The sequence below is a fragment of the Drosophila busckii genome, chromosome X (assembly GCF_011750605.1).
Source record: "Drosophila busckii strain San Diego stock center, stock number 13000-0081.31 chromosome X, ASM1175060v1, whole genome shotgun sequence".
NCBI lineage: Eukaryota > Metazoa > Arthropoda > Insecta > Diptera > Drosophilidae > Drosophila > Drosophila busckii.
In genome coordinates this window covers 16,318,589-16,328,702 of record NC_046608.1, presented here as the reverse complement: position 1 = coordinate 16,328,702, position 10,114 = coordinate 16,318,589, and positions in this window count along the sequence as shown.

The following is a 10,114-nucleotide window of genomic DNA, read 5'->3' as shown; positions in this document are numbered from 1 at the left end:
GGGGCGAATAAGAAACCCAAACACCACCTGTGTGTGTGTGTGTGTTCATGTGTGTGTGTGTGTGTGCGTAATCGTTTGGCAGACTCTTGAGCCTAGGCAATAGCTCTAATAAAGCACAAGGCTCAACCCCAAACGCAAAAATTCTCTGGATTAGCGAATTCCGTTGGCATTTTTTTTTGTTCAACACACATACGCACAGTTGTCCACCACCTTGTAGAACGTAGAAAGGAAAAAAAAAACAATCACGCACAGATTTATCGCATTCATATACAGCTTGATGCGTTATGTGACCAAAATTTTTTGGTGGGCAGTAGTTGGGCGTGGTTTTATATTTTCTGGGGGTTGCTGTATCAAGACCACAAAATGGGATTACATTACTCAAAGAAATTTATTTTGACAGAACTAATATTTTTACACAGATCACACACACACACACACACAGGCGAAAGCGAAAGCAAAAGGGCTGCCTATGGCCCAGTTCCAACTCCTACTCCCCCAGCAGCTGCTTGTGGTTTTATGTGCTTCGTTGAGTTTGGGATTGGATTTGGGCAAACTGTAAGATTTAGCTATGCAAAAGAAAATTTAAAAAATTTATTCGTTTGGAAAATAGTTTGAGCTTTTGTTTATAAGCAGCAGCTGCTAAGCTGCAAATAAAATAGCGCATATAATTTATAGTTTGCATTTATAAATTAAACTTTATAAAAATCTGTGCATAATTTTCCAATTCCAATTTTATAAGCTTTCTATACTCGTTTCCAAGATTATTTATTAATATTTAAAAGTTGTGCATAATTTTTATTTATAAGCAACAATTGCAGGTGTTTCTGGCAATATTGCCAATATTTAATATTAAATAAATAACATGAATATATAAATTCTAGTTTATGAATATCAAAGCTAATTAGTCACATCGCATAGTCAAATTGGAAATTTAGCACTAACGGCAGTCAGCTGTGATTATGGCAAGCAGCTTTTGCATGCCTGCAGCGGAAGTCAAGCGCACGCTGACAAAAGACTAATTGCTATGCTCAGCAGATTGTTGAACTTTGTGAGCATTTCACTTTAAAAACTTTATGCTGTCGCACTGATTTAATTTATGTTAAATTAATTACTTAATAATATAGTTAGAATTGTTGTCTTTTAGCACAATTAAATAGTTTATGCATCTTTTAGACATAATTTTTGTTTCAAACATTATTTTTTTTATGCTAATGCTTGAAAATAGTTTTAGTATGAACTGAGATTACATTGTAGGTTTGAATTTAATAATTCAAACAATAAGTGAAGCTCGACTGGCCAAAATAATCAAAAGTAGAATTAATTAAAGCTACACACGAACTACAAATTCGTTTTAAGCAGCCTAAAATGGCTTAAGACTAAGCAAAGATCTGTCTTTGGTATTAACTAAGAAAATTGCTAGACAAATCAGCACAAACAGCAAAAGAAATACAAGTCTAAGCAATTTAGCAACTATAATAAGCTTAGAATATATGAATACATATATTTACATGTAACTGCTATATAAGATATATACTATTATCAACTGTTAGTTTGTCTAGTGTAGAAAATATTGCAAGCGCACTTTTTATTATTATTTGCATGCCAAACTGCGCGTGTGTGTGTTAGTGTGTGTGTGTGATTTGCCAAGACAACTTTGCTTTGATGCAATATGTACAAACGACATGGCCAACAAGAGTAACAACAACAACAGCAACAACAGTAACAACAATAAAGGACATGTCGTTGTTAGCTGCGACCCTCACGTACGAACTTTTGCCATAACAACAACTGTGGCCATTACGCTCACACACACATACAGACACACGCACACGTACACATGCATAAAGATATGGCGTTGCTTATGGTACTTTTGGACATTCGGTAGCAACTAGCTGGGCGAGACCAATCCAGAGCAGCAGCAGCAGCAGCAGCTCACCTCAAAATGCGCCCAACACCACCCAACATCAAAAGGTTTTTCGCAATGGCAGGTGGCCATGGATGTGGTGTGGTGAGGGGAGGGGAGTGGAGCGGGGGATGGTGTGGTCACAAGCACAAGCTTCAACGACTGCTGTCCGCAGTCTCTGGACAGCAATGGCGTTGCCTTTGACTTGCCAAGCATGGTCACCACCACCACCACCACCAACACACCAACCCACCACCCCTTTGGCCTTTGTGGGTGTATATACATATATATAAATTTATATGTATATGGGGTTGCTTTTTCGCCATTATTGTAACAATTTTGATCAATGGCCCTATTTGGTGCGCTGTCCGCTAAAACGAGCCCAATATCAAGTCCCCCCGCAGCCCACTCCATCCACATATATAAAAACCCCAATAGCAAAAACCCAATATCAATGCCAATCCCAAAAAGCAGCAGCAGCAGCAGCCTGGTCTGCTCATATTCATTCGCATGTCCGTAGCGTTGTCCTTTGTCCTTTTAATGCTGCAGGGTATAAGCTTTAAAACTTGAGTTTAATTTAAACTAAAAATATATAATATATACATATAATAAATATATAAATCAATTATTTTTAGTCGTCATGCTATTTGCCTTTTTAATTATTTCAAACTAAGGATATCCTTTAGTCTGTTATGCCTGCCTGCAGTATTTGTTTTCTTTTTTGTTCTTGCTGTTTTCTTTTTATGTTCTATACATATACATACATATGTATATATTCTTCTCTTTTTTCATGTTTATTTTATTATTTATTTTTGCCGCGTCTGCTGCTTTTCCCGACGCGTGACTGTTATTATTTGTGCTTTGGCCTTATGACCACACACACACACACACACACACACTCCCCCAGCATACACACACACACACACACATAGACAAGCTCACGCACACATATGTGCCGACCACAGGCCATGACAACATTTTGGGCTAATCGAAGTTAACCCTTGGCTGGCTTTGGCAATTTTTTATGCATGGCTCCCATTTGCCATTCAATTCGATTCGATTCCTTTTCGATTTCTCGAACTAACGTTGTTGTCCATTAAATTTACGACACAAAACGCAGTCGAGCAAGCAAAACAAACAAACAAACAAATCGACGCATAGACAAGCAAACAAACAAACAAACCAACACAGCAAGGGCAAACATATTTTTATAAAGTCGCCAATGTTGCCAATAAGACGACGACGACGACGACTCCATGTTGACAAAAATAAAATGAGGGGAGTGTGTGTCTATTCAAAGGGAAAGGGGGAAATGGGCACCACATGTTTGCGGACATTTTATGCATAGGTTTTGCTCTTTGCTTTTGCTTTGAGTTGCCCAATTGAGTAATGACAAGTAACGGGGGCTTCTCTTATTTGGATGAGAGTGTAACTGTAGCTCACATTTAGCACTCAAGACATTGTCACGTGGTTTTAAATCACGCCACCTACGCTTGCTGCTGGCTGCGCTGCTTTCCTACGCTCACACTCTTTAGCTCAGCACGCTGCATTTCGGTTAATGCTAAGAGAGCGCACATATGCTAAAAGCGCGCATTATCTTCAGTTAAACTCCCACTCATTAACTCAGCTTGTCGCTTACTGCAGTTCGGTCAATGTTAAAAGAGCGCACATATGAAAAAAATCAGTTGCTTAGAGCGCGCATTATCTTCAGTTGCACTCCCACTTATTAACTCAGCTTGACGCTCACTGCAGTTCGGTGAGTGCTAAGAGAGCATGCATGCAAAACGTCGTTTGCTTAGAGCGAGCATCAGTTTCAATTTATGACTGTCCCACTCATTAACTCAGCTTGGCGCTCACTGCAGTTCGGTTAATGCTAAGAGAGCGTACATATGTTTAAAGTCACTTGCTTAGAGCGCGCATTATCGTCAGTGAAACTCCCACTTATTAAATCAGTTTGCCGCTGACTGCAGTTCGCTCAATGCTAAGAGAACACGCATGCAAAACGTCGTTTGATTGGAACGAGCATCAGTTTTCAATTTATGACTGTCCTCACTGCAGTTCGCTCAATGCTAAGAGAACGCACGTATGAAAAAAGGACTGGGCCCCCAAAATTTTTCCATTTGAAAGTGAACAGTGTTGTGAGGTGGATCATACGCATGGCCGGCTGGACTTCAAAACTGATGACACATGTGAGTAATTATTTATTTTATAGTTAATATAAGCATTTAACAACATTGCTATATAAAGCAAAGCATAAATAACTTTGTTTGCTTGCTGGCCTCAGGTTATTTGATAGTCAAAGTGCTAACTAAAGTAAATAATTAATATAAACAGTGTATAGTATGTCGCCAGCATAAAGCAAAAGCAGATGCGTTTAACCAGCATAAAGAATAGAATAAAATTACCGCACAAGGTGCAAAATAAATGAATACAAAAATATGACAAAATGTGGTCAGCTAAACTGATGGCGAGAGGGGGAGCAAAACACACACACACACACACACATACAGGCGCGTGTGCTGTCTTATATGAAAAAATTTGTAAACGCTCTTGCGATCTCATATGACGAAACGGTAAATGCAAAACTACAAAGGACCGAACAACAACAAGCGCAATATCAAAAGCTGTGCGTATGTGTGTGTGTGTGTGTGTTGTCAGCTTGCCGCAAGGTAAAAAGCGTAAAGCAAAAAGTAGAAAAAAAAATCAACGCCATTGCCTGTTGTTGTTGCTCTCGCTCGCACTTGCACACTCACTCGCACTGTCGCCTCGCTGCTGCCGCTGCTTTATTTATACTTTACATACTCTTTCTTTTTTTTTTTTTTTTGCATATCACATGCCAGAGCACGGCACATGGTTTTAATCGGGGTGCGGACGCGCGTATTAGCGGGTAGGGGGAAGATAGGGGGTTGGGAATCATCATTTGAATAATTCGACATTTGCGGCTGCCTGGCTACAGGCCTAGAGTTCTCTTTTTTTTTTTTGGTTTCCACCTTTTGCCCGCGCGCGCATCGAATGACGAAAATTTCGTAATAAATAAATAATCCTTGCCGTGTGGAAAACTATGCTGCCAACCAGGTGTATGGAGTGTGTGTGTGTGTGTGTGTGTGTTGAGCGGAAAAATTTGCTCGCAATTTAAAATTATGCTCTGCAGTTGAAATTGAGGCCATGCAAATGCAAAACCCGCATTTGAAAACAGGGTTTCGCCCAGGGTTAGCGACACGGGTTTGATAGTGGGGTGGGGCACACACACACACACATACGTATATATTTTGCAACATCAAAAGCCCACACCTGGCCAACAAGCAAATCCGTTATCAATTGGTTTCATATGTGCTTAAGAGTGCCGCGGTATTAACAATAAGATTAGAGAGCAAAACATTTTAATATTGAAGCGCTGTTTCTGACAAATTTTAAAGTTAAGGCTTTAAGCTTGTCACAAATTTTATTTTAACTTAAAATAAAAAAAATATGACATTTGAAAACAATAAAGAACAAAGCCAAATTTAATAAAATATATAACAAAATTTGTTAATTAAATTAATAATAAATATACAATAATATTCATTATTTATTGGGATAAAGTATTTAACAACAATGAAAACAAATGTTAATGCTTAGGCAAATTCTAAGTAAAAAAATTGCATAAAGCAGAGGAATATTGCTGATTAGTCAAATGTATTAATTTTAAGCAAAGTATGCTTATATAAAATTTAATATTGAACGTAATTTTGTTAAAATTGTAAATTTAAATCAAACGCTTACACTTTCTATTGTTACATTTTGTCATTCCATCTAAACAATGCCAAATTATAATTTTATAATTTTGAGTTTTTTTTTTGCACAGGCAGGGGCAATATTTTTCTGAACCACCACCCCACTGGGTTGGAAAATGAAATATAATTTGCCTGACAGACAGACAGTCTGTCTGCCTGTTTGCGATTTTCGCGTTTTAAAAATTTTTTGAGCAGCCGCAGCCCAACCCCCTGGAAAAAAGGCCTTAACCCTTTTTCAAACATTTTTTTTTTGCAAAGGTTGACTGAATTTTCCAGCTAAATGCAAAAAGGAAAATTGTGTACAGTTGCCGATGCTAAATCCGATTTAGGCTCAACTCATTAAGCACTTGACTAATTGCCACAAAAGATTTGCGCTGGCTGCTGCTAAAAAATAATAAGTGCAAAGATCATGTGTATAATTGTATATAGAAATCTGTACCTTTTTTGCGCTATTTTTTATGGCATTAATCGTCGGCTTCACACCTTAACAGGCACCGCAACAATAATAAGGAACATGCTTAATTTTCACACGCACTTTGAACCTTTTGCCTTGCCCTTTGCTCGAGCATCCGCACAGCATCAACACAGCATCAACATCCCCTAAGCATGATCTAATGCGCTTGTCTCCCTCTCTCTCTCTCTCGCTTTTTATTTTGGTGTAAAAAATACGCTTTTCGACATGAAAACCTTTATGGGTAACAATATAATACACATAATTGCTTTTGAGCAGCATCAGCAGCATCACTCAATTGGCTCATTGCCGGCATAAAGTCAAGGACCCTTGAAATGATCCGTAAAGTATCCCTTTTGTTTAGTTTGTTGTGTGTGTATGTTTTCATTTATTATTTCTCTCATTTTCCACATTTTTTTTTGTGTTATTATTATTTTTTTTTGGTGTTTTGTTGCTCATAAATTGCCGCTAAATGGGCGAGGGGAGGGGAAAGTGACGCTGTCATTGGTTTGTTTAGGGTTTGATGTGTCAATATTTGACAGTTGCAATTGATATTTATACATTTTTTTTTTTTTTGTTATTTGTGCGTGTGTGTGTGAATGTTTTGGCATTGCCTAATCAAAGCTGACTAATTGACTGCTTAATGCTATTTAGTATAGACATATATATTAGTTTGGTTATTTGAGCTGCCAGTGCTCAGTGGGTGGTTAATAATTTAACTTAATTGTTGAACTGTCTACTAATTCTAGTGGTAAGCGTTTTAACTAACTAAACACATGCATAAGTAAAGTAGCGTAAATTTGTAAATAATAAAAAAATAATTGTTAGCATGTATTTATCCTGAATTAATCACTCTTAAGTCTGATTTTATTTTAATATTTCATTTAAATTCAAAAATATACATGCACTTAAAATATATTTTTTTTATTTTAAATAATAAATTAATAATTCTTAGTATTCGTATAACTTATTTGTTTCGTTTAAATTAATTTCAAAACATTTCTGCTAATAATTTTAACTGATGTTGCAGTTTTTTAATTTAATTTATTTATAGGCATTTCTTTTTTTGTTTTTGTTTTCTTATTTACGCGTTGTCTAAAATAGAATATAAATGCATTATTATCATTTAGATTTTTTTTTTATTATTTATGTTATTTATTATTTATTGTTGAAGCTAAGATTGAAATAAGTGCAACAGCTTAAATATATTAACAATTAATTTATGCCATAAATTTAAAGTTTAAATTTAAAAAATGTAGAAAAAACTTAGTTTTAGATCAACTAACATTTTGTTTGATTTATAAATGTATGAAAAATATTCTTTTCAACTTACGTGCAACAGTTTATGGAAATAATGATTTATTGAAGAATTCTTTTGTATGTTCTTCTAGCTTATTGGGCCAGCTGTCTAGCCGCTGCTTCGTTCTCACAGCTGTTTTGAGCTCAACCCACTTTCCATGCACACCCTTTGGCCATAAATATTTTGGCTAGCTCAAGCGTTTCGCTCAAGCGTTGCCATCCTTTCGCCTGTCATGACAAACAATTAAACTTAATCAGTTATCCAACTGACACACACACGACTTCGATTTCTTTCAATTTTGCGAAAAGATCGAAGCCGAAGCCGAGCCGTTACATGTTTTCTTTAAAGAAAATTGAAAGGGTGCAGCTCACTGCTTGAGTTATTACTGTGCTGTTTTCCCTTTTCACTTTATGGATTAACATTTTTACTATTCTCTTTTTATATTTTTTGCAGATCGTGAGAAAGTTTAACCCCTTGGAAGATGCGGATGATGCTGCTTGGCCCATTGCCACATAATTTATAATGATTAGGTACCGTTCACGCGCACAATACCAACCGAAGGAAGAAAACAGTAACAGGCAAAAGGAAAACGAAAATTAAATAGCAAAGCAGCAAAAATGAAAAGGAAACAGTTGCAGGGCGCCTACTTGAGATTGAGATTGGGATTGGGATTGGGAGAGAGCTGCAGCGAAAAGAACACATGAGCGCCTGAGGGTGATGCGGCGACGACTGACAAAACGGAACTGCGTCTCGTCTCGTGACCGCGACAGCGACAGCGGCGGCGTCATCCCCTCAGCAAGGGGCCCTAACAACAACAACAATAACAACAACAGCAGCAGCAGCAGCTCCTGTTTTAGGGTGTCCTAGAACAGGAGCAGCCAGCGCCAGCTGTGCTGTTAACATAAATTTGTTTAATATGCTTAAGCAATTATATCAAGAGCGCATTGTAAGTTGAGCTAGGCAAACAAATATGTTCCCAATAGTTATGTGAGCTGTTTATATATTAAGAAACATTTGATTTTTATATATTTTATTTGCGTATTTATGAGCTGTTATTTATAACAATATTGTTTTAAACATATGCATATATGTTTAACAATTTTTATTTTCATATATTTTATTTTGCATACATTTTATTTATTTTATATATTTAATAATACGTAACTAATTGTTTGATGAACATTTCAATTATTTTATTTTTTTCTGTTCTTGTTTTTTTTTACATATTTATTATTAAATAATGTATTATTTATGTATTTTTAAATTTTTTAATTTATTTTTAGTAACCAATTTATATTTTGGCTATATATTTTTATAGTATTTATCTAAAAATGTTGTTATATATCTTATCTTTTATTTATTGTTTTTCATGTATTTATTATTTTTATAAGCTGCATCTAATCATAAATGAAATAGTTTATTCAAAATAATCAAAATGTAACCAAAATTAGCGTTGCATACATTTGAGGGCTGACAGCAAATTTAAATGCAATTAGTTAAGCTATTGCTACTAATGCTAGTTTATTTAAACCGATCATTAATTTATTGTAATGCATATATATGAAAATAATGCCCATTAGGCAAGCGGCGACATTTGGGCCTTGAAGCTTTGCAATTGGTAAATCTGGCTGCACTGTAGTTATACATCCTGGCCACGTTGTCCTTGTCGTTGTCAATGTTGTTTGCTTAGCAAGTTTTCCCATTTTCAGTTTGTTTGTTTACTGTATTTATTTTCCTTATTATTATTATTATTTTCATGTGTGTTGTCTATCTGCCGCTCTCACTCTCTTTCTCTTTCTCTTCTTGCAGAAAAGTGTATAATTTCATTTATGGCGCTGCCAAATTGTTGGACCGCCCAAGCTCAGAAGCAAAACATGTGGCCAAAAAACCGAAGCAAATGGCAAATAAGTAAGCAAATAAGCAAGCAAAAAAGGCAAAAGAAATGCTGCAACATACACAACAGACCACGGCCAATGTAAAGTGGATAACATTTCGGTTAAAGGCAGCAGCAGCAGCAGCAGAAGCAGCAACAACGGAGTTCAGAGTTCTCCCTGTCTCCCGCTGATGAAGTTGCTACGGAAATTCGTTATTGTGTTACCACAGGCGATGTGTCTGTGTCCCAATGTTATGTTGCCAGCGTCATGGACCGGGCTTGACTACACTTTCACCCACATCCGCGCGCTTAGCCAACAGTCGCAGTCGCAGTCGCAGCAGCAGCAGCAGCAGCAGCCAGCGACAGTCCCAATAATAACAATAACAACAGCAACGCAGCAGCGGCAGCAATGGCCACAGCAAGTGGCAACAATGCACAGTGGGCTTGGGCTAAATGTTTTTGCATTATTTACTTTTTGTTATGTTTAAAATTTCAAAATGCTTGTTGGCATCAAAATTTGTTGAACTTTTGCATAAAATATTAAACAAACATTTTCAACAGTTTCTGTTTAAAATGTTTAATTTTTATAATATAATATATAATATCATTTAATATTTATAATTCCAATGAGCTTTTATTGTAGATCGCAGGCTTAACGATTTTTTTTTAGTGTTTATTTTGTTTTTATTTGTTTTATTTTTTTATTTTTGCAACTTGTATCAATTTGGACTTAGGCTGATCTAAATTTATATCGGCTTGATTGGAAAATTCATTATTATAGAATCCATTATGCATACATATATTTAAAAATGCA